Source organism: Cyanistes caeruleus, chromosome 1 (genome assembly GCF_971803275.1).
Source record: "Cyanistes caeruleus chromosome 1, bCyaCae1.hap1.1, whole genome shotgun sequence".
Classification (NCBI taxonomy): Eukaryota; Metazoa; Chordata; class Aves; order Passeriformes; family Paridae; genus Cyanistes; species Cyanistes caeruleus.
In genome coordinates, this window is record NC_141701.1 from 85,778,363 (window position 1) to 85,804,178 (window position 25,816).

The window sequence follows — 25,816 nt, forward strand, 5'->3', positions numbered from 1 at the left end:
ACAGGACAGCCTGAGAAGCAGATTTAAATCCCTGTGGGCCTTGAAAACAAGATTAAAAGTCCGTAGATGTGCGTGGGCAAAAGCAGAGGATATGTTTCAGTGCTCTTTGGTTTTTATGGTTAGATACTGATCTGAAGTCCACCGAGTACATTTGAAAGACTGAGTGCACTGTTCTTGATCAAGACTACAAATCAAATATTTTAAAGACTTCATCAATTCTTCTGCTGACTACAAAGCACTAAGAAAGACAACTGGGAAAAGATAGAAAAGACGAAAGAAACACAGAAACAGCTGTACACCATTGAAACAGAATGTTACTGTGAGATGTAGTTTATAATAATTAGTTGATCAACATGCTAGGCAAGGGATTTTTTTCCCCCCGTTTTGAACCAGTAGATGCACAGATGGGGTCTATAATAGAACTGGCATGTGCATGGATCTTTTTTTTAAGGCTGCATAATTTTACAACCACTACTAACATTCGTGTGTGTTGATATAATGGAAGGAGTACTCAAACTTCTGAGAATTAACATTTTCAAACTGGCTTCCGGCCCATGAGGTGACATTGAAATTGCAACAGTCTTTGTCTGGAGCAGTAGTAGTGGCTACAGCCAGACTGTGCACACCCACGAGCTGCTCTAATCACAGTAATAGCAGTAGCATCAATATGATAAGTCATTTAAGAAAGGTCATTTTTCCCAGGTTTTCAGCCAAATGTACAGTGACAGCTACCTTGATTAGGATCAAGCAATGGATCTGCTTTTGAGGCAGAGTTAGAAATGAGCTTTTCTGAATTCTTTTGCCCTATATGATGTGGTTACCATGTGGAAGAGAGCACCAGCACACACTAACTAATTAGGCCTCATTGACCAACCAGGTCCAAAAGCATTTCCGCATGCTCCAACGTGTTTCTCTTCACCATTGAACTGCCTGAACATCCTCTTTGGCACAAATTTACCAATTTCAGCTGCACTCTCTCTAAGCCATCACCAGACAGGGTCTTGCAGTTAGAACGGTCCAATGGACCATTTCCAAGAGAGGAAGACTGGTCACCTGTGACAAGCCTGATCTGGAGGTGAGCTCTCCTGCATAGGTGACCTGCTGGGGTTATGTCCACAGCCATAGAGGCCACTCCACAAATGTGCCTTCTGATTGTCAGTTCATGGGTTTATTAAGCACCCAGATATTCTAAGGAAACTTTGAGGAGGGGTCATTACTCCTTTCTCATTCACCTGTATCAGTGAGCAATGAAGAAAATGAACAGCACCACATCACCAGTAATAAAGAAAAAGAAAGATATATCAAGAATTGTGCATTCTGCTTTTCTCCAGGGATAATATAGGGAGCATATTTTGTTCTGAGATTTTCACAAGAAAGCAATTAACTCTTAGAAAAAAAAAACCATGAGTCAAGATTTTAAAACCTGTATGTGTTAGAAAGGATCAGCACTAGGGAAACTCACACAAACATGCTTTCAGAATTCCTCTAATGCCATCGGTTCAGCTGAATGCCACCAGTTCACATGAAGTGCAGGAGGTCCCCTAAGTAACTCAGCACCTACAAAATATTTATTTAGAAGCACAGCTAGTGCAGGAAAAGCCTAGCTTTAAGCTATGTATCTGTCAGACTCATACATTAACCATTACACTAAAAGAAGCTGTTCCAGCATTTGATCACTCCTAAGAATAGTCCAAACTATGCTGCAAAAATACTGGAGGACGTATCTTGATCTCTGGGATACAACCTAGTTGTGACATATGCCACTGCAGTCATACCTGACAATGTTTTAAAAGAAAGGCCCATATAATTCCAATCTGATCAAACAGCAAACTCAGCCCTTAAGCAATAAAACTGGGGTTTTATTGGTCTTTATTACTTCCCAAGCCTTAAAATCTCTGACATGTAATATGACATCCAAAAGACTGCTTTTAAAAAAATAGCTGTCATAGACAAGAAACTGAGAGTAAAAACAAAGTAATAATTGAAGCTACTATAATCCAACAAACTACTAATCAAAATCCTCTCTAAAGAGCTTCCTGTTTCAGATGGCTTCTGCTGATCCCTTTTATTTGTTTGATTTTATCAGCAACACCAGTGAACCAACAGCCCTAAGAGCTGATGCTGATCACACGCAGGCACTGACTGACACTGCACCAATGTGAACCTTTTTACTCCAAAATTAGTTGCAAATTTTGGCACATCAGGTGAACCAAGCCCACTGCCACCAAAAAATAACACGACAGAATTCAATCTCTCAAATACCCAGCACAAAGAAAGCAATTCTGTGCTAGGAGAGACACAGATTTTTTTGCAGTATGTTAGCCATTCAGATTATTGCCTCCTCAATTGCTGGTAGCTGAATTCCCATCTCATAAAAGCTTTTTGGAGGAAAATCCCTCAGAGGGAGCTGACTTTCTCATTTTTTTTCTTCATTTCTTTAGCTCTGTGGAAGGCCCACCCACAGTTTTGGCTGCCTATTGCAGCTCTCTATTCTGTGTAAGTTCTTTTCTTACTCAGTTATTTGCAGCTGCCAATTAGAGCAAAATGTCTACTGGGCTTTTGTTAATAAAAAAAAAAATTAAAAAACCCAGAAAACAAAGAAAAAACTTGATTTAAATTCTAACCCCAGATATGGAAAATTACAAACATTTAAAAACACACCTTGTATTTTTTGTTTCTTTGTTCTCGGTCCTAGCTCCTCTCTCCCTCCAAAATCATTAGACAGGATGGATAAACACAAGAAATAAATCTTCACCTATCGCAGCAATCGTCATTTTTAGGTTTGTGAACAACAACACATCATGACATTTATTCTCAAGGGATGGCAGAGTGCTTCTCACAGGGAAAGGGTTGCAGATATGCTGAAGTTATTACCATAGCATAAAGCATAAGGGCTGCAGGACCACCTTTTTGGCATTATAAAATACTTTTGTATAGAATGGGAGTTTTTACCTGAGTAACAAAGCCCTGCCATAACTCATGAAACCATCTCTGTACCTCCATGAAAGGATATAACCAGAAATACAAGCTGTCATCTAGGCTAGCATCTTCAGGTTCTGCTTGAAACTTAGGCTCTATAAGCCCTAACTGGCTTTTGTAAAACATGTTTTCTGTAACCAATCTCTCCTCTGATAGTGACACATGTATTAACTGATGTCTAATTATAATATTATTACTTCAGCTCTTATGGTGCAGTTCTCTTTTAGCCCTGAAAAACACTGTTTTCACTGCACTGCCATTTTATCTCACTTTATGCAATTATAAAATAGAATATACATCTGTTAAATACTATTATTAATGAAGCAAAAAAATTCCCAGTAGCACAAGCAATAAAATTTTTACAGAGAACATATTTATCTTTTGACACATTATTATATTGACCCATAAAAAATAGAAGTAATGTTCTCATTATTTATCCAATCTAACATGAAGGACGCTCTTGTCAGTTCCTTCCAGGAAGAAAGGATGTTGAATATTTGATATATGTGATTAGTGAAGTCTGCACAGACCTCTTCCAGTATTCTGTGCTGTTAACAACAATTGAACTTTACAGAGGAAAGGGAACAGGCGCTTTAAGAATTGTCATGCATTTGATAGTTTCACAAAGCCATTAAGTTTCTTGAAAGGCAACAGGTAACTTAAAAGGAAGTTTAACCAACACATGGCTGAAAGTCACCATCCAAAGCAAAAGGTCATGAGAAATCACTTGGAGGGGGGGTTGAATTCTGTGCCTGAGTGGGATTCCCTAGATACTATTTAATGCTTGTTAGAAAGAGACAACAGGAACATCTCCCGATTTACCTCCTATTCTCAGCATTAAAACTTCAAATTACTAATATAATCTAGGTTCTTCTAACACTCAGCCCCTCAGCAATTATGCTAGTTGCTAAAAGCAATGTAGAAACAGAGCCAAACCATGAGCTCTAGAGGCATCACATCCACAATGTCTGAGACACAGGCTCTCTCCATCCAGACCCTAGGAGACTAAGAGTGGACAGTGCTTGTAAATGGGATTTTAGTTTGGGCTCTCCTCCAGGCCAAAAGGGTCAGTCAAAACACATCAGCGCTCACATGAGCACGAGTGAAGAAGCCAAGATCCCAACTCAGCTGCTGCTGCAGCAGATGTTGAAATTCAGCCTCACAGAGCAACCTTGGGATGGTACTACACCTGAAACTTCCTTCTGCAGTAACTGTGCCAGCTCTAGAGAGCTTTGCAGTTTGGCTTCAAGGCACAGAGAGGGAGGCAGCAGTGTGCAGGAGGAAAAATTCCAGCTGTGGTTGTTTCCCCTTCCCTCCCTTCCTGCCCCACAATAGCTTCACTGTCAGAAACAACAACAAACTGCGGGACTGCATTCATGCTGATCCCCGAGTGCAATTCCTGCAGATTTCAACCCCTCAATGGAGAGATTGTTTTCTTAGGCACATTTAACTAGCTCCAAGCCCTTTTGCCTGTCTAAAAAAGCAGTATCAATTATTAATAAATGATAGTACATAATTAATAGTAGTACTTAGAAGCAATTCTGCCTTGCAGGGCTCTTGCTACTAATTGAGCTTTACACTGAGCAGACCAGAAAATGTTAACATTGTCTTATCATTTAAAGGATATTTCACTATATATTTCTCAAATAACCATTTGGCCACTCTCCCTTTCTTTTCAGAACACTCTCCAAAGGCATACCATGATAGCTGGCAGCACCATCCCTGCTCTTCAGAGAAGGGCAAGGCATGGGCAGGTAGATGAGCTGGCCAGCAGCTCACTAGTGGAGCCAAGAACTGCAGCCAGGTGCATGAAGCTCTGTTTTATCAAGTCAGCCACAAGCAAGGCAGCACCTCGCTAAAGTGAAGAGAGCATTGCCCTGGCTGAGTCTCCTATAAAAGTATGTCAGGAAGAGATTTTAGGTCCCTTTTCTGTTTGCTCACAACCTTTCTCAAGAACTGAGCCCTTTTCAGAAGAATTCACTGATATTTGTAATTAATTATCAGCCTTCACAGCTTCCAGCATTAACTACTACCATTCTCAAAGCCACAAAATAAATTGGATGCAGATGAGCAAGACCAGAGCCACAGATAATGAGAGCTCAGCAGAAGAAAAAAAAAGATAATTAAATAGAAAAACATATTAAAAGACATTCAAATCATGTCAGTGCCCACTAAAGAATGTCAGCAGTGGAATAGGAGCTGTACTTGGCATGACATCAAGAAAGAAGATTTATTTAAGAACTTGATTTTGTTTGGAGAGTTTTAGAGTAGGGAAATCTGGGGCACAGGACAGAATGTCATATTATTTTCTGGAAGAAAGTCCCTTTTCAAGGGTTATAGGTATCAAAGCAGCACATTATCACCAATTTGCTTCATACATCTATTCCCCAATACCTAAGTGTAAGTAAGGGTCTGTTTCTACACATGGAAGAAGAAGGCAGCAAATCAGAGCAGAAAGGGAGGTGAGAGCACTACGCTGCATGGAGCAGCAGTACTCCAGGACTGTCTGATAGGTTGGCATGGATCTTAATGCTCTTTTGCCCTTTTGCTCCTCTCCCAGGGTGGAAGAGGGAACAATTCTGGCAGCACTGCATGTCTGTATTGTTCCACTTGTCTTTACTACTAGATTTTTCTTGGAAAGAAAGAAAATTTTGAAGCATCTCAGCAAATTCATCTGGGGCTTTTTTTACAGAGCATGTGGTAGACAAATCCTGACTCCTGCATAGCAATAGATGTACAACAAGTTGTTTTGAAGCCAACTCTTGGATTTTTCAAAGCAGAAAATGCATTTCCCCTTCCTGCTGGGAGAAAGGCTACATATTGCTGATCACCGTGACTTCTCACAGTGATCACTTCCAGAGGCAATAAAATAAGCTGCATTTCAGCATTTGTTGACAGTAAGGCTTTAACAGTCTCAGCTATAAGCAAGCAACACATTTTCTTTTCTGTCACAGGAGTGTGAATTTAAGTGGTAATATCTTAATAAACACTTAATCATGTACCTTTTTCTGTTACATTTCTCAAATGCTTTGAGCAGAAGACTTACTTCTGTCCTTCTACAGCTGATCCAACTGGCTTTGAAGCTCAAAACACACTTGTCACCTTTGAAGCTTCATTTAACCACCCAGGCTCTTCCTACACGTCAAAGAGATTTGTACCCTGAGACAGACACTGTAAATTTTTGTAGATAATTTCTACTACAGCCAGCTATGGCAAAACCCACAGTGTACTAGGACTAATCTTAGGAAGCTTCTTTCACATCAGCCTCAGCAGCTCACAAGAGCTCAGAGACATCTAAACAGTGCTGGGTTTCAGATTTCAGGCCACAATGCAGAAGATGCTTCAGAAGCCCCAGGTACACTGCCCAATCCCTGGAGAATATCTGGGATTGGAGACTGTCTGGGGTTACTGTGGGTGGAATGTCACATTTTCTCCTTTAGCCACATTTCAGAGTCTTTGTCTACTCTGAAATGTATGGTACACGTAAAATGCTTTTGCCAGAGGTTAAATACTTTTTATTCACAACACCACAAAGGCTTCTCTGTACAACAGTGCCAGAAATGTCTAGGAATTCTGCTCAGCTTCATTTATATCTCTGAATGTTGTGGGCACTATATTTTCATATGCTGAGGATGTCTACAGAATTTATCAATAGTCATACTGTTTTCTAGGAGAATCCCTGGCTTGCCTTTAAGAGTGAACAGCTCCATCCTTAGCTTACCACTTCTGTCAGGCTAGGATCAAATCCAGGCACTCTTTCCATTTTTCTTTTAGTGGATTATCTATACTTAATCTTTGCCTCTGACAAGCAGGATTAAGAAAACCCTCTATTTTTGTTCAAGGTCCCAAACCCATATATAAACACTGTAATTTACCACATAATGGCAGCTCTTTCAAGACATAAATATAAGTAGCAATAACAATCGTGCCTCTTTTGAGAAGTTCTTCTTTCTGGAGGTAAAAAATGCAGCTGAAGTGGGGTGTGTGTGACCTTCACATGCCTGAACTCCACAATACACCGAAAATTCTGCTGCAGAACAGGGGATGAACAGTCCCATCTCAACTAGAAAACTGAATCAGATTAAACAAAGCAGCAACAATTTCTCATCTGATCCCTTCTGCAAATAAGATTTGCTAAATTGCCTTGGAGACTGCAGAGGGCAAATTCACCTGCTGAGCTGCAGGAGTTACAGCAGGGTTCAATCTGGTTTCGGTACAGCGAATGGCTTTTGAGCGCTGCTGAGGTTACTGTTTGCAGAGGTAATGAGATGAAATAACAGATCAGGGAAGGCTTCATTTGCTAAGACATTTTAACAACAATAGACTATTCCTAAGATTCTACTGCATTTTATTAGTTTAGCTGTTGAAAATAAACCAAACCAAAAAAATCCCAAATTATTTCCATGGAGATTTTAAACAAGTCAAGAATGGGGTTTCTGAAGTAAAATAGCTTGTTTTTAATTTAAGAAACAAAAATATTTTCTGCTGTAAAGACTTCCGAATAAAACACTTTCCTTTTTATTGAAAAATTCCTTTTTGGCAAAAAACAAAAAACTCCAGCTGAGAGAGGGAGGAAAAAAGGTTTTGAAAAACTTCTTCAAATATTCTGGGGATGTTTTGCCTTCTGGAACAGCTATGGCAGATTTTAAGACAGTATGCATTGAATATTTTAAAAAACACATATTTAAATTTCCCTGTTCTGACTCCCTTTACTGCTGAGCTTGCAGAAACAACAGACTGAGAGGAGTAAAATTCCTGCAAAGTGTGTCTGTGCTCCTCATGGGCTGGCTTGGCCCTCATCTCAGTCCCTGACACAGACTTAGCAGTCCCAGAAAGATTCTCAGGCACAGCACTGTGGTGTTCTTTCCCCCACGATGAAGTAATGACAACTTGAATAAATCATTTTTTCCCTATTCCCCTGCTGTTCCAGCAAAGAGCTGCAAACAGAACCTATTTATCTGAGCACTGTGTTGGAAGGGTAAACACAGACCTAAAGAAAAAGGGGCAGGGAAAAGGGCAATATTCTTTGTTAGTTTAAAAGTTTGGGTGAACTCTGACACATAGAAAGTGCTTGTGATAATGATTTCTTTAGCAGATGAGGTTTTAAGCTAAGAAACTTTAAATAGATGAATATCCTTATAAAGAATAAGCCCCCTCTGAATAATATTCCAGCAGGGAATATTTCAGCGAGTCTCACAGAAATGAACATAATAAGAGTTAAATTGCTTCTACTCCAACAGCAGATTTTTCTTAAAATAAATGCAATGAAAACACCATCCCCTGAGTATAATTTTGTACTCTAGAGCCAAAATCCTCTCTTATTTATACATAAATCTAGTGCCTTATTCACAGAGTACCAGTTGCCTTGACTCTTTTCCCAAGGCACATTCTCTCCACCACCCCAGGTACAACCTGACATCTGCAGTCAGGCTGTGGCTCTCAATGGACATATTCCAGAGATAAATCAGGATAACCATATTCAGAGCTAAATTCTCATGCTTATGGCTAATGAAAGCCTGATGTTTATGTACCAGCAGAGGCCTGCAATATCTGAACACGGGTAGCTTAAATTACCACATTCTACAGTGTTCAGACTTCTTTTACAGCAATAAGGAGGGAAAAAAGCACCATTTGATTCTGACTCAAGAAAGGCAAGGTTATAACTCATATTGCAAGGAGCTACAGCGTGTGTGATGAACTGAAAACGTTATTAGAGAAGAACAGATTCCTGTTATGATAGGCCAAGTAAGTGCTGATTTCACTGGTGCACTGTTAATTATGTATCCACTCTTTCACATCATGAAAAAAAGTCTTGTGTAGTGTCTGCAAAAGGGGCTTGAACATTTGCATATAATGAAACCTGCAATGACAAATGTCAGCAGTACCATACACTGATGCCATGAATAATTCATGACACAAAATAGTTGAGCTAAAAGCAGAGAAATAATCAAACCCGTTGATCTCCCCCCACCCACACTCAGCTCTCTAGAGGCAGACAAAACCTTATTTTCTGAGCATTTCCAACCCAAATGGTTTCAAGAATTACATTTCAGATAGAGGAAACTGTAGTATGGCCATGGCAATTTTGACTTTTAGAGGATCAGTTCCGGTCTGGTCAGTCAACCACTATCTCTCAGCTCATTTTATCTCTCTGTGCCACTACCTGGGACTCAATTTGGAAGAGGCCAGGATTTATCTGGTCATTTCCCTCCAAGGGCAGCATCTTCATAACAATGGAGCCCATGAGAGGAAATGTGGAGAGTCACCACTTCCCACTGTATTTACTTGGGGCTCTAAGATTTTTCCATGTCAGCTGGAAACCTCCTCAAATCCTGCTTTAGAGCAGTAACTGAAGACAGAGAAGTAAACATCACATTCTGCTTTTATTTATCCATGACATATTCTCAAACAATTCCAGCTGGGTTACTGAGCTGTACTTTTTGACAGCCTGGCAGGGCAGATGGTACCCAAAACCTGCCAGATCAGAAGTTAATGTTTCCCCAGTGGCTATAGGAAGCACTGCAACTGCCTGAGATGAGGGTTTCCTTTGATAATCATTTGATTAAATAAGAAAATGCCTACTGACTTTAGAAGGCAACAGCACACGCTCCTGCAGAGGAGCACATGACCAGCTTCCCCAGGCGAGAAACAGAAATACCCCACAGCAAAGTAAGATACTCAGGAAAGTTAAAGGAGAGTGGTATTGCTGGTCTGCATGAATGTCTAGAAGAGGCTTCAGGTTCAATAAAATAGTTCAGTTAAATAAAATGCTTTCTCTCTTGTTACAGGCATTTAAACTGGAATTCAAAATGTATGACTTGAAGAAGGCAGTACTGATCTAATTTTCTACTGATAACATCTTGCTCTATCACACAAACAAGGAAGGTCACCATTACTCCACAGCTGTCTCTAAACTGGAACAGGAGGAATGGATGTATTGCTTAGCTCACAGCCAAAGCACATTCAATTCATAAAAAATTGTACACTTTTTATTTCACATCATCTTACTCTGCTCATTCTCTCCATCACTTATGTTCTCCACCACACAGTTTTTTAATAAATGTGCAAGAATTTATATAAGATGTAACTTTTAATTACTAGTTCACACTCCTAAATACCACCTGTGTCTTTTTCTACCCAAAAAAAATCCACATTAGGAGTCTCAACAGGGTATTTTTATCATGTTTCCTCCACACTGCACACTCCAACAAACTTCCTAGTGATTTGATCACATGCTGTTTAATACACAAGGACCTGGCCTCGTTGCCTCTGCAGAAAAGATGTCTATAAATGCATTACTATTTTAAAATAATTTAATTTCTTTGTTTGGGTGTCGCACTGATACCTATTTGCAAACATCATTTGCTGAACACATCTGTGTCATTTTGTCCCAGTGGAGCACTTTTTTCTACAGAATTAAAATGATGGGTCTAAGTGAAAAAGACTGAACCATAACACACATCACAAGGGTAAAAAAATTATTTATTTTTGAACAATCTCAGCAGATAACTTTTACACTAGAAATCCCATGATGAGAAACATGAGTTTTGGATCTGGGAAGCCAAACACCCCTTTGCCCAATGCAGACAAAAAGGTGAGACAGGGCTGTTGACAGCAGGAGACAGGACGAGCCAGGAAGCCTTGGTTGCTTACACAAACATCATCACAGACCACATAACAGCAGCCTCTCTATATTAAAAAGCAACATTCTTATGCATGCATGTGCAAACACAATGGAGCACTGAGATACTGTCTGCTCAGTGGGCATTGCCATACTCTTTACATACGCATGCATGGGCAAAGCTAATGAAATGCAGAGAGAACTTGGCTTATTGTATGACCAGTAACAGTATATGGAAAAGAAACAGATTTTTAGGAGACTGTTAATTCAGTCCTCTGAGAACTTGTTCCTTCCTGGCACCAAAAAATACCAGTTCAGTAAAAAACTGGTTTATGCTTGATTTTGTGCTTATGCTAATGTGCTGCCTGTCCAGTTACAACCAGAACCAAATTTTCAGGTGATAATTGAAGTTTTTCTTAATAAGTATCTTTGCTTCTGTCAAATATGTTTCCACTGTCTCTTGCTGAGGCCAAATATCTCTATAAAAATGCTACAAAAGACTGTTGGGTCTTGTTTTTTTGGAGATCTTTTTTCTAGCAAAGAAAATCAAATACTTTTATTCTTGAAAAATTGCTGAACTTCCAGAGAGAAAGAGAAAAGATGTTGATGAACTACGAACAAGAGTGAGAAGTATGATTCAAGAAAGGAAGTGCTGGATTACACTATCTGAAGACCATGAAATAATGGCTTAGCAAGCAGCTGAGAACTTGCATCCTCCCAGATGGCAAAACAAACTGGCCCAGCGGAGAAAATTAATTTCCCACGTTTCAGCAAATAACACTTTTACTATTCCTGATTTTCAACCTCTACATTCCTTTCCACAGCAAGTTTTTAAAAACAAAGTAATAACAAAGAGCAAAAATTTTACAAAAAATTACTTTAAACCAAGAAACAGTATAATTAAATACACTGCATAACACTAAGGATCTTGAATAACTTCATCTTTTAGCATAGTTCTAGCATTCTGCTCAGCAGCAATTAACATTGGTCATATGTCTGCAAGACAGAAAGAGCTCTGAAGAGGACTGACATATTTTGAGGACACCTTCATTGCTTCACAACTTGGGATTTAATACTGTGAGCCTCAGTTCTGACCACTGCAATTTGCAAACCAACTTTCTTCACAGAAAATATTTTACTTGTAATAGGGCTCCCAAAATGTGTTATGTGTAGTATCAAGGGGAAACGGGCCCCTTCAAAGTGGCAAACAGTGGAGGCACCATCATCATTCTGCTGCCACTGATAATGTATTTACACGTGTAGCTCACTTGAAAGCTGTTTGCCTTTTACTCTAGAATTGTTTCTTATCCAGACAAGTTGTAAAAGTTCAGCACAAACAAAAAAAAAAAAAAAAGAAAAAACTAACTGGAGGTGGAACCCAAAATTCTCAAAACCACCAAGTACCTTATGTTGCACTTCCTTACAACTTTACTCTCAGATCAACATGAACAGTAAACTAATTTGAGAGAGAACAGGAGTAGAGCTGCCTCAGCTTCTAATCACTTTGGGTTTTGCTGTCTGTGAAGGCAGATGTGTATCGCTCCAAGAGCTTTGGACCAGAAAGCCTGAGCTTGAAACTCAATTACTCTAAATCCCACAATTCCAGGGTGATAATTCACAGCACATTTCATGTCAGGAAGTAAATTGGTTGCTGCATAGTACTTAAAAAGAAATTTTCGGATCAGAAGAAGATGCAGCAAAGGGCTGTTCATGCAGCCATGTTGGTGTTGGTGCTTGGCACCACTGGACCATAGTCTCAAACAGACTCATGCGGTCATTTTATTATCCTGTAGTAAAAGCTCTCATACCTTTTCAATATGTATTCTCAGGGGAAGCTTCACTCAACACTGACTCCTCCTTTCCTTCCCTCTTCTTTCTGCAGGGCTGGCTAACTCCTTCCTGTCCCTTACACCACTGCCTAGCCCTTCCTCCTCACAGGACAGCCAGCAAAATTCTCTTCTCTCTCCTCCTGACTCTTTATACCTTTCTTGCTCACATGCATAACACCTGCAAGCCCTTTTACTCTTTTGTGATTGGTCAATACACATCAGCATTCCAGGCTTCCTCTCCTTCAACGCTGCTCACCTTTCTTATACAGCTGCACCCCATTAGCTATGAGCCTCAGCCACAGCCCCATTCCTAATCTTCCACAACCTGTTCTCCCACACAGCTGTCTATACTACTTAAACAAATGTGAAAGCTGGGAAAACCAAGGGCAATTAAGACCAGGTTGGTGTTGCCTTGTGCTGCAGAATCTTCTCCTGCCCTGTTTGACTTAGTAAAACATTTCCTGTTCACACGAAGACAGATGAAGGCCAGCAATGTCTCTACCCTGGCTTTTTCATCATGCCCATTCTCACCCAGTGCAGCAGCACCAAAGCAAATGCCTCACAAATATGTACTGTGAAAATAGGTCTACTCTGATGTAGCCTATCCCACTGCCATGACCTGGTGGGGTCAAAGCCTGTCATACCATCTCACTGACCTTGAGGGCAGGATTTGGAAGCAGGGCAGCTAGAGTGACCATCAACAACTGGATGGTTTTGCTAAAGCAAACTTTAAAAAGCTAACAAGGATCCCCAAGATAGGCCTTCCACTCAGCCTGTAGAGCTATAGTGAATACTCTCAATCTACTGCAGCTGGTTAAGTGAGTTAGGATGCGCCAGGGATAGCCCCCAAGCAGAAACCCAGAAGAGCATTTATGACAGGGTTATAACATGAACATTGTTAATGAACCATCAGGACCTTTCAGAGAGGTGGATGTATCATGTCTGCCTCTGCCTTGCGTTATCTGTTTTTCAAACTAATGAAAACAGAGTTCCTCCAGGCAGAGTAATTCTGGACAACACTATATCTTTATACACATTCCCAAATGCTCCAAAAATATCTCAAACATCTGGACAGATCTTGTATCTTCAAAGTCAGTAAACTGGAGTGGCGTCCTGAACTTCATTTAAGGATGCTTTCCACTTGCAGGTGAGTGGGTCAGGTTTTTTGTCATATTAGATCAGCACAAGTTTTGGCAGCTCTTTTTAAAAAGCTTTTCCTGCTACTAGTTTTAAATTCTGTATTTTTATTTTTTTTTTGCAGTAAAATGTCTCATCTTCTCATCCTCACATAAAACTCCCCTAATACCAAAAAGGTTAATTCAATTTCTACTGTGAATGTGAGCTTTTAGTAGAAAGACACTGTAACTGTGAACTTTTAGCAGAGAAAACACTGTGCCTGCAGACCTTTAGCAGAGAAGCAAAGCATGCAGAAATTGTTCTCAAAGTTAGAAGGATGTTAGAAGATAAAGAGGAGACATCTGGCTCAGGAATGCAGCTACAACCAAAACAAGGACCAGAGTTTAGGAACTTGGGGAACATGGGTGGGAGAGGGTGTTATGGTAATGAACAAATTATAATATCTACGTAGTGACTGTACATTAGGAACACGCTTGTAGAAATCAGGGGGCAGGTTAGGAGGAGTCATGCCTAACCATGCCTAACCACCCCTCATGCCTTCCAGACCCAAATAAATGATGCCTACTTTAACACAGAAAAATTGGTGTAAAGAGGTCTTATTCTGGTTTTTGGAGATTTGGTAACAGTGACAAGCAGCCAGTTACTAAGCTATGCTCTGTATTTTACATTTTCAGAGTGAACCTGTTTTCAAGTCTATCCGTCAATAACAAGGCAGGGAGTAAGTCTGGTAATAAGAGGACTTTCTAGGCTGACAGTAAATCAGATTTTAGAGACTTCAACTGAAAATAAAGAGATCTCCAACTTGTACAGTTATTTGATTTCATAAAACTCACTCAGATCTCAAAATGTCCCTCTCTTTTGGAAGCTTAAACTCCCAAGGTCACTGCCACAAATCATAAAGTGACTTGGGTTGGAAGGGATCTTACCGAGTTCCAACTCTCCTGCTACAGGCAGGGATGCCACTCACTAGAACAGGTTGCTCAGAATCTCTTCAACCTGGCCTTCCAGCACAGTGTTCCTGGAACATTTCCAGTGATGGGGCACCCACAACTTCTCTAAGCAACCTGTTCCAGTGCCTCATCATGTTCTGAGGAAAGAGCATCTTCCTAATCAGTGGTATCTGGGAGAAAGAGGCTGGCTGGTTGGTTTTTCACACCAGGAAAGAAGCAACTTCAACCATGTACATCTAGGCAGTTTCAGTTTTTTATGAGTAAGCTCTGAATTAAAGGCATATTTGTGATGCAGGCAGAATCGCATAATAGCTGTCAAAACTAAATTATTTTCTGCAGGGCCTTCTTAATGTAGTGTGACAACTACATTGACTAACTGGTAAGATTCAGGTGATAATCTTGAGTTTTCAAATAATAAAGCCCTTTTCTTAATAATTGTGTGGAGTTGTAACATTTTCTACAAAGCCCATTCTGACACAATCAGAACTTGTCTTTAAATTTCAAAGATCTCCCTTACTGTTTGGAAGCCTTTTTGTCCCCTGTGATAGGCATGCAAAACCCTTCAGCAGTGCTCATCTGATCAGAAACACAAGAGATGTCAAACCACAGTGGATGTTCCATACTAAATAATTTCAAAATCACTTTCAGCTGGCTCTCACAAGAGATGCTGTAACAACAAAAATGAAACTTGAAGGCTAAAATCAGAATTCATTCCCACAAAAGACTACTTCCTTTAGAGATGCATGGTAGAAATTCTAGAGAAGACCATTTTCAAAACAGCAGAGATTATAGTTTTGGATCAGTGAGAGGAGCTTATTATCTTGCTACAGTTTACCCTGTATATCATTAGCTGGTGTGCTTGCCTATGAAATATGTGGACATACAGTGGATGATATGTGGGAGTTCATCTGGAAATAGGTCACTTTTCTTGTCTGCTTTTACTGGATGGTTTTGGAGAAGGCTCATCACATTACTGGTTTGGGCCCTTGGATAATTTAATGTGTTACACTAAAACAAACTGCTGAGTCTTATTTTCCATCATTTTGCATTCATGTCATTAAGAACGTGTTTAAGTGTTCCAGATGTGTTGCAAAGCAACAGAGCTTTGAGAACCAGATGTTGCACCGCAGCTCTTCCCAGCAGTGTTGACGGCAGCAGTTTTCCTGGTGGTACCTCACTTGTTCTCAGCTTCATTTCAGATCACACACACAGAAACTCATTTCTCTTGCTCTTCGGCTGTAGATATTTTTTTCCTTCTCTTCTGATATTTTTCTCTGCAATATCTTAATTTGGCAACATATTAAGGAAGATGTCTTAACAAATCAGTGTGAGGGGGCAGAACTAATTAAACTAACTTATGCAATAAGAGGTATTAAAAATTCAAAGGCTGCTTTATTACTTGTTTCAGTAGAAGCTAGTTCCAAATACTACTAGCAAAAGGCTAAAGTTATCAAATACATGCCCAGCTGAGTAGTAAGAATCATTATGACCTACCTAATAAGGATTTATGCTGCACTGGCTGGAATGTAACAAATCCCAAACACATGGAGGCCATATACTTGGAGGGGAGGGATGTGAATCCTTCCAGGCACATATAAGCCAGAGACGAATGCAAGTGCTAGGGTACGCACACGAACAAATTTGTCCCACTTTTCCCATTCTGCCATTGGTAACAATGCCTAGATTATCCAAAACGGCAACATATTACAAAGCAGAAGAATTATGACTCTCTAGGAATCTCTGTGCTGGAAGCATTACTGCAAGCCATGTTGCTAAAATAAAGAAAACAGCTAGAAAATGTTAGATTTTTTAATCTATTTTTTTTCTTTAAGAGACCAGCTTGCTTATTTAATATTATTATTGGCCCTGTTTATTATTCATTTCTCAAACCCTATTTATTTTTAACTAGTCAAATGATTACCAGATCAGGAGAAAGGCTCCATAAATAAGAAGAACTGGAGAGAAAGGAACCCTTTTAGATGTGAAACATCTGCTGTTCCCAGGGAAGTATGTGGATTTGGGATTGAGTTCATGGATGGGCTCTGAAAGCCCTGGGAGTTAGGTTGCAGGATAAACATATATATCCAAATCAGATGCTGTCTTGCTTCTCCCTCATCACTCAAACCCAAACATTGTGTTACAATTTAAAGTCCTGGCAAAACATTTCCACTTCACTTGGGAATATCATGTCTTCTGGTATCTCTTTACCAAAGTCACCACAAACAAAACAACAAAAACAAAACCAACCGAAATAAAATACGAACAACAAAACCCAAAACCTAAACAACAAATCAAATATCTTATGAATAAACCACAAATTTTTCTTAAATGCTGTGCTTGCAAGGGAGGACTAATTACTGCTTCATAGGTCATGTAATACAGGCTGGTTTGGGCAGCCTGTCTTCCACAGTTTGCCTAAAAACCCAGATCCCCCATTTGCCTAAAACTTACTAATTATTAACTGCTAAAGAAGGCAGGTCTAAAATGATGTGTATCTGATCTATACTAACTGGGTGTTTTGCTGGAGTAACCATTCTAGCCAAAGCATCCAGCAGAGCATCCCTTGTGTGGATGTAATTCAGGAGCAGCAGAACCACTGCATTTGGCAACCCTTCTGAAAGTCACCCTGTGACTGTATAATAGTTACATTGGGCTAATTGCATTTGTATTAGATTTCCCTGGCCTGGCTCCACTCAACAGAGATGTCACCTTTTCATATCCTTGGCTCATATTGCTGTGTCAACACAAGTCTGTAACATAGATCCCTTCCTAAAGAAGGAATTGTGATTCTCTAGAAGAGGCACAGACATTCCAGTACAGACCATTCTCTTCCCTTACACCAGTACAGAAACAGTGCAAGTCCACTAATGTCTTTGGATATGATCCAAATTTACACCTGTGCAGAAGCAGAAGACACTCAGCCCTAAATCCAATGCTGCTGCAGTGTTGGTATCTTTGATAAAGAATTCTGAGCTACTTTCCACTAAGGTTGAGTGCTTTGCAGCTGGATCTGCATTGCATCTTCATCTGAAGATGTGCTGGGTTTTTTTGCTTAATTTATTACAGTCTTTAGGAGTTTTACTTCATGCTAATGAAGACAAATTGTTTTGCAGTTGCTATATTATTTACAAAAAATGAATTAAAGATTACAAGGGAAATTTGCATCAACATTTGTTTTCACTGTCATGATTTATACCAGCTGCAGACCTGACCTCAAAAACCGGCACTGTGCAAGTCAAACTGCACAACACAATGCTACTTCTCACAGTCCTAAAGCCCCTCCTAGAAGCACTGTACTTCTCTTACTGTCTTGGGAGACTCATCAGTGACAAAGTTTGGGGTAGATATTAGTTTTTTCTGGTTCTGTGGGCTTCCAGATACCTCTGCCTGATGCACACAGTGCTAGCAGGAAAACTGGGCCCTTATATTTATTGGCAGCACTGACAAAACCACTAAGCCATATGACCCTCACACTTTCCAGACTTGTGTATTATTTCCCAATTTTTTCAGTTGTCACTGCATGGAGAGGTGTTTAAATTATTCTTTCTTTTCCTGGATGGCAGCTAGCATAATACACCATTTCAGGCAGGGTTGATGCAGAAACAATGTTCTGCTTAAGAGCATGAAAGCATTTCATGAAAGGAAAATAAAAAACTGAAGGCAATGTCTTATTGCTAATGGCTCAATCCCTTCTCCTTTTTAGAAAATGACATCAATAGCTAAATCCAGGAGTCAGAAGTCACAAAGCAAACCTGTGAGATTTGCCTTCTGACAGGCACACACACTTCATTCCACTATCCAGTGTGCAGAGCACAGCACCAGAAATAATAGCACCATGACCTGAAAAGAGCAGGAAAAGACCCAGAGGATGAAACAGAGGGTGTAAGGATATAGAGAGAGTGGCTGTAGAGGGTGTAGAGATACACTTCCCACAGCCTGAGCAATTTGCTTTAGCATATGACTGCATTGCCATTGACTTACCCATGCCTGAGTCACAGCAGAGCTAATTTGTTTTTATCCTTGTTCTGATTTAGTTAGAGCACCACATAAAAGACAATGGGATTTGTGAAAATCTCCTATGGAGATCTACCAATTCAGGTGTGTACATTCACTCATTAAGGCCATGCAAATTGTAAAGCTGGGAAAAAGCCTTTAGAAGTAGATTTCCTGGAAGGCTGGCAGTTTACTTCTTCTGCCTGAGGATGACTTGGCTCACTCACCACTTGCATGCTGGAAAAATTATTGTTTCTACTATGCAGCTCTAAGTTACCAACAGCTAGATCTTTAAAAGCCCTTTTTACTCCAAACACACTTATCTCAAACTCTTCTCCCAGACACAAAACAATTGGGTATTTCTCTCAAAAATCTCAAATGCTGTTAATGGCATCACCATGCAAGTCTAGAATCTGTAGTGAGAATTAGAAAATTAAGGTAGGAGAGAATCAGAGCTATGGAACAATAGGGCAGAAAAATGACAAATGCTCAAAACTGAATTTGATAAATTAATCAGCATTGATTTATTTATTGGGAGAAGGTGGGTAAGATAAAATCACCCAAGAGATCCTTTGCAGTCCTGTATTTCAGAACTGATAGTTTTGTGATGATTTTAGCTGATTATTTCAGAACTTATTTGCATATATAGTTGAAATATATTAATGATGTCCTCTTTATAAGAGGCATGTTTTCCTAGTACATCTTGCTCTAGCATGAGACGGGCAAGGACACTGGCTTCACTCCTAAATGACTTTTAAGGGATAGAGGAAGGGAACATTTCTTCTCTGTAGGACTCCTGCCAGCAGTTCTGAAAGCTGGAGCTGTTGTCCTTATGCCTAGCTATACACGTACGCAACACCACTTCATTTCACTGTAAGGACCATATGGTCTGTCTAGCATGAGCTTGAACCACTGCCATTTCATTCTAGCCTGGTTGTTCTGTAACAACAGAATAATCTGATTTTCAATCCATCCATTTTGTCAGTAGTGTTGTCTTAAACCTCTACAACTCATCACCCAGCTAGAGGCACAGCTGCAACCAGCAAAGTTTAACTTTGGACTGCAGCAGCACAGGAAAAAAAATGACCTGCCAGCACTAATCACTGAATGCTTTAGGTTAAAATGTTTCCTAGAAAAGAATACTAGTGCACCTTATGTAATTAATGTTTAGCCACAAGGTGAAATGGTTAACTTGACTGTTCTGATCACCCCCAGAGACTGAGGATTAAGCATTTTACTGTGTCTGCATGAAACTCGCTGTGAGCTAGAGGTTTTTAGCAGTCAGTGAGATGGTGCTCTCATGTGTCAAATAGAGGGAAGCAAACAAAATTGGTGCAAGTGTTTACCCAAGAAAATCACAAGGGGATGACCACACTAGATAAAACTGAGACAGGCTGTAAACTTAATCACATTTGTTTATTGTTGTAATTAATAAATAAATAAATTACTCCTTCAGAGGAAATTTACAAAAGAGCAAAATCTGGTCAAACACATGCTCTTTCTGCTTACGGTTTTAAATCTTTTGTGATGCTAGATTGCCAGGCAATTTAACATAACAGAGCAGTCTTGATGCTATCCCTGTGCAGGGCAAGGAGTTGAATCAGTCAGGATCACTAATCACATGACAAAAAACCACAGCACAACACCATAGAAAGAAACAGCTGGCAATAATAAATTTAAATTGTTCTTCATAGAGAGAAAAATGGAAACATGTAGTGATAGACCAACATCTTCCTGAATGCACACAGTGCTTGGCTTTGAGCAGGGCATTTGAGGAACTCAAAGGAACAGCATGGTTCAACAAATGCTTGCTAATGAATGCAAGAGTTGTAAAAGGAAAACTAAATATAAATATAAAAATGCAACTTCAAATTAGCTGGTTCTACAGCTTGTACTGAAGTAGCATCTTCCCAGCCACACTGGAAAAAAAAACCTCCAACAAATTAGTTGATGCTGCCATCCTTACTTTATCATGCATTTTTATCATGCAAAGCAGATAGCAAACTGGATATTGCTCTCTTCCTGCAGGATCTGTGCCAGCTAGAAAGTATACTATAGCCAAAAACTGACAACTAATTTAGAAATTGTTTTTGACCACACAGATTGCAATTACAGAATGAGGAGAATATGATGGCTAGAGAAGATGCCCTATCATAGGGGCCCAAAGAATTCAATGTGCTTCATTTATCAAAAAACAAAATCATGAATGATCCAATTACAGCACACACATCCCTCATTGTAAAAAATAGCAAGTCCCAGAAGGTTGTCTAACTTAACAGAGAAATGCAGTGTAAGAATCAATAGCAAAAAGTTAAAGCAAAAAATAACACCAATTTAGAAATAAGTAAAGTTTTAACTATGACCCATTGCTAAGACTGATTATGAACTAAAGTAGTAAACTTCTTTTTTTTAAGTTTAAATTTTATGGTATTTTAATAAAAAACAAGCCATCTCTTGTCTAGCAGGAGTTCTGTGAAATGGACTACAGAGAACAGGCCAGGTAGGAGATCGGACACAGGCACCTTTCTGTGTTTTTTGGGGCCAACCAGACTATGAAATTACTTGTTTCTCAATACCCTTACCACATCACCACACCCCTCACTCTAAATTTATTGACAAGTTTCCTGTGAAAATAAAACTTGGCTTTGTGCTCTACATAGAAATGGGTCTGTGCACTGCCTCTTAGTAACTCTGGAACCCAGTGGCAAAGTTTAATGAAATTCAACTAAAAGGTAGGGCGTTGCTAAATATGAAATGCTTAAATAATTTGTGAAAAGAGACAAGTGAGAGAGGATCACAGAATCACACAGAGAATCAATTAGGTTGGAAAGGGCCTCTGAGATCATTTAGTCCAACCTATGAGCAAGCACCACCGTGTCAAATAGAGCATGGCACAAAGTACCATGTCCTGTCTTTTCTTAAACACCTCCAGGGATGGTGATTCTACCACCTTCCTGTGCATGGGAATGGCTGTCCTTCCACTGGAATGAAAGGTCTATTTATCCTTTCTGTGAAGAAATTCTTCCTAATGTCCAGCCTAAACCTCCCCTGGAATGACTTCAGTCTATGACAAGGTCACCCATGAGTCTCCTTTCCTCAGTGCTAAACAACCCCAGCTCTCTCAGCCACTCGTCATCAGACTCGTGATGCTGCCCCTTCACCACCTTTTTCATCCTTCTTTGGACTTGCTCCAGCACCTCAATGTCTTTCTTGTAGTGAGGATTTCTAAACTGGACAGAGTACTCACAGTTTGGTCTCACCAGTGCCAGACGTAGCTCCACGTGGGCTTGTTGTGTCCAAAGTGTAGGACCTGGGACTTGCTCCTGTTGAACCTGTTGGTCTCAGCCCACTGATCCAGCCTGTCCAGGTCCTTCTGCAGGACTTTCCTACTCTCCAGCAGATCAGCACTCCTCCCCAAATTGGTGTTGTCTGCAAATTTAGTACAAGCAGACTCAGTCCCCTCATCCAGATCATCAATAAAGATATCAAACAGCCCAACCAGTCCTTAACACAGAAGATGTCCTCTTAACACATGGATCTCATTCCCCACAGAGGAATGGACCACAGAATTAGACATCAGAGAATCCATGAAACATGCATATACACACTTTGGGAACACGGAGTCAATAGCTTTGCTGTTCATGAAATTGCTGAAGTGAGAATACTACAAGAGCAATTTTGTGCTGTGGCTATAGATAGCATACAGGCCATGCTCATCTCAGAATAGAAGTTATCTGGGAGATGTTGATGTTACAATCTCTTTTGGCCTTAAGATCTATACCATTGTGTTACTTTTTCTTCAAATCTGCCATTAGTAGGACTCCTTCACCAATCTTAGTCTGAGGAGCTCTCTAAAACATAGTAGGGAAAAACATGATGGACAATACTGCTTTTACTTACCCAAATCCTACACAGAACATGAGACTCAGGGACTGATCTTTTAAAAATACCATTACAATTTCCAGATGATTAGAAAAAGGAGTTTAATAACCAGTTTGACTACTGGCAGCATTTAATTTTTCTGAAAATACAACTGAAAAGGACCCCATGGCAGATCCTCTTGCAAGGCTGGGTTTGCAGAGAGCAGAGATGTTAGATCACTTGTGACAACCACTTCTTGCTTGGCTACACCTAGGAAGCAAACAACTTACTACCCCACCACCCCCATCAGAATGGGATTGATTACTTCCAGGAAATGAATACTGTCTCTGTTGCCTCTAGAAAGTATCCAAGCACCTAATTTTAGATGGAATACATTACTTCTTAGGCCACTAAAATTTGCAAAGCTCAATCTCACATCTGGCTCCAGGAAAGTTTGAAATTAGTACAAGATCAGGTTGGGAAGAATCAGCTGCAGCCACCATGACCCCTTGCAGCAGGGTGTGGAGTAAAGCCATTGCTTGCAGAAATACCACCAGCATTTAACCGTATCTGTCATCTACAGGAAGGAAAATACAATACAAGGAAGGCCATGCTAAGTCCATCCTTAGGAAGCACTTTTTTTTTTTTTGCCTGAAGAGATTTCCTCAGACCTCTAACAGGACATGTTTGCCTCGGTTTAATTAGAGACAGTTTCTATCAAATGATCTGTTTCTGCCTGTTCTGCCACCAGTGACTAAGGCAGGTTTAATTGCACACTGGGAAAGGTGTGCTGCATTGCTCACTTTCTGTTAAGGAAACAGAAATTAAAGCTGCCACATGAAAATGGAGCTGAGGCACCTCCACACTGCAGCTGGCAAATAAAGAAAAGGCATTCCAATCACCCAGACATCATTTCCGAAATTCAGACAACAATCAAATGCCTTGAGCCAGTTGCACCGACTATCACAGAGGAAGTAAAGCTTTCTTAGTATTAGGTTATAACATTATATGAGGTTGTTGCTTCCTTGTATTTGCACCCGAAGAAAGAACAATGACAATGGAATGGTAACGCAGCTATTTACCACTGCATGGCCTTTTCTAACACTGGACACACCCACTCCTATAAACTAGAAGCCAGAGAAAGACATTGTTTCACAGCAAGTGCGTCAGGAGCAAAAATCTGGGAACAACTCCCTAAGCAATCTCATTCTGGACAAGGTCTACTAGTATGTGTAACCTCAGTGGAAGGGCCACTGGAGAGAGAGAGGGGACAGAGAACCACGCTTTCTTGCCAACCCATACTGGCAAGAATACTAAAATTCTGGTCAAAATATTCCTTGTGACACAAAAGGAGTGCTACATATTCCTTTCCTCAGGGAAAATAAGAATTACTAATAAGCACAGCAGCACACTCTGTTCTTCAGCAAGACTTGAATCAACACCTATCAAGAAGAAAATTCTTCTGCTCCTGCTAACAGCTGTTACTCAGTACAATTCAGACCAGAATAAATTAACACCAATTAGACACAATCAGCACTTTCAGCAACAGCTTATGGGCATACCTTTGTATATGCCTGGGTGGGAATTCAAAAAGAACTTCCTTTTCCTGGGGCTATGGTGGCTTGTCACTGCTGGATGACCATATTACCCAGAGGGTGTGGTGTTATCAGGGCAATGACCCAAAAGAATGTTGAATACATATTTACAGCATTGGACTTTCACCTACCCTACCTCTGTTGGTTCATCTTTGCATGCCATCTCTTAGCACATGTTTTCTGTGTCTAAGAGTCCACAGGGAGCTGCTTATTTTGAAAATACAGCATAAATGAGGAAACATAATCCATAAATGTTTTCAATATATTTTCTGCTAATACTGCTGCTCTGTTTGTAGCAAATTTATTTCTGTTGGCCTTTTAGATTTCCCATTATATGCAGAATTGCCTTGGAACAGGAAAGTGAAGCTAAAAACACTCATTTAGATGAAATGCAATCCAAGAGCGTATATCATGTATACCACTAAGTCCTGTATATTTATGACCCAGGAAAGAATAATGTACTTACACGATGCACTGCCATGCAGAATTCAGTGTTAACTACATATAATAGCATTTACTATTGGCTCTTCAACAAACAATTAGATTTGAGCAGTTCTATCTGGTTCTCCTTCCTACCTTTTAAGTTTTTGTAGCTACCTGAATTTGTTTTCAAGAAGATTCTTCTAGTGAAAGAATGGAAGGAAGTTATCTTTCTTCTCTATTTCTAGTACCATCCTAACGAGGACAGATACATTTGAAAAGACTCATGTATGAGACACAACAATTTTTCCTTGACTAACTTGTGCTCGAGACTTACTTTGAAGCCTCAGTGAAAAAATTAAAAAACTCTCTTCTGCCTTAATGTTACCTCTGCCGTCCCTAAAGGAAGGGCTCTGACCATGAAGCTAGAAGAACATCTGAAACCCCTGCTAACAGACTAATTCAGTCACTATTAGCCATTAGAAAAATAAGAGAAAGTCTATACAACATAACATTTAAGCTGTGTTACACAGAATGATGTGACCTAAATCCTGTTCCATTTAATACAGAATAATTACATATTCTCTGAAATAGAAATTGGTCTCCTCATGTATAAATAACACTTTCATAAGAGCATTTGATAAACCCCATTTCCAAAAGGCTTTAATCCTTCTGCACTCTCTTGGGAAACCCAGAATACAAAACACTGTCTTACTATGCAAAGAAGTCTTCTGAATCATGACACAGTATCTTCATACAGACAAATAAATCAAAGTAGGTGCAACAAGACTTTCCCAGGTTGTGCCTTGTCAAAGGAAACTCCAGCCATCAAACAAGAGGTAAGAGTACATGAGTTAATCATGTCCAGCTGGAACTACTTCAGCCTGAAGATTGGGGGTAAAAAAGTCGATCCTAAATTCAACCTTGCCTCTTAACTTGAAGGCTCCCTACTCAATGTCAGCATCTTGTGGATGGCACTCTGAGACACCTGTCAGTACATACCCATGCTGAAACACTGGGTTCCTATAGGCACTCAGAGGTTGGGGTCTGATGTTCCTACAGCCTTTCTGGAAATCAGTCTTTGGGCACTTCTGGAAGGATTCCACATCACTCAGGACTTCTACACCTAAATCCTATTGTATTCCTAAATTCTACATCTTAGATGCATTCTAGGTGTAAGTTGCTCAGGCTTGCCCACAGACAACAGGAGATTAGTGGGCCCAAAGAGGACAGCAATAAAATGACATTGCCCATCCCAATCTGTTTCTCTTTTTTCTACAGTTCTGCAAGCTGAGTGTCAGGGAGCTCATTTACTATTTTAATATCTATAAATTACTAATATAATTCGCAAAATTCATCTTGACACTGTTAAATGAGTTTAAAACAAGACTGATGAATGCATGCAAACATTAAGGATCCAAATTAATGCAA

General features: G+C 39.9%; 2 long non-coding RNA genes across 2 annotated transcripts in view; both read right to left on the bottom strand.

Moving 5' to 3' along the window:
- LOC147655690 (uncharacterized) overlaps positions 1-12,639 on the bottom strand; it is a 28,849-nt gene extending 16,210 nt beyond the window's left edge. The window contains exon 1 of the long non-coding RNA XR_015290146.1: positions 12,409-12,639. This is a non-coding gene — a long non-coding RNA (uncharacterized LOC147655690). The remainder of the gene's footprint in view (positions 1-12,408) is intronic.
- Positions 12,640-13,670: 1,031 nt separating this feature from the next.
- LOC147655691 (uncharacterized) lies at positions 13,671-25,215 on the bottom strand. The gene is made up of 3 exons (XR_015290142.1): positions 25,101-25,215; positions 21,757-21,938; positions 13,671-15,799 (listed from the first exon to the last, which is right to left on the bottom strand). It is a non-coding gene; the product is annotated as an uncharacterized LOC147655691 (long non-coding RNA).
- Between the last annotated feature and the right edge of the window lie 601 nt (positions 25,216-25,816).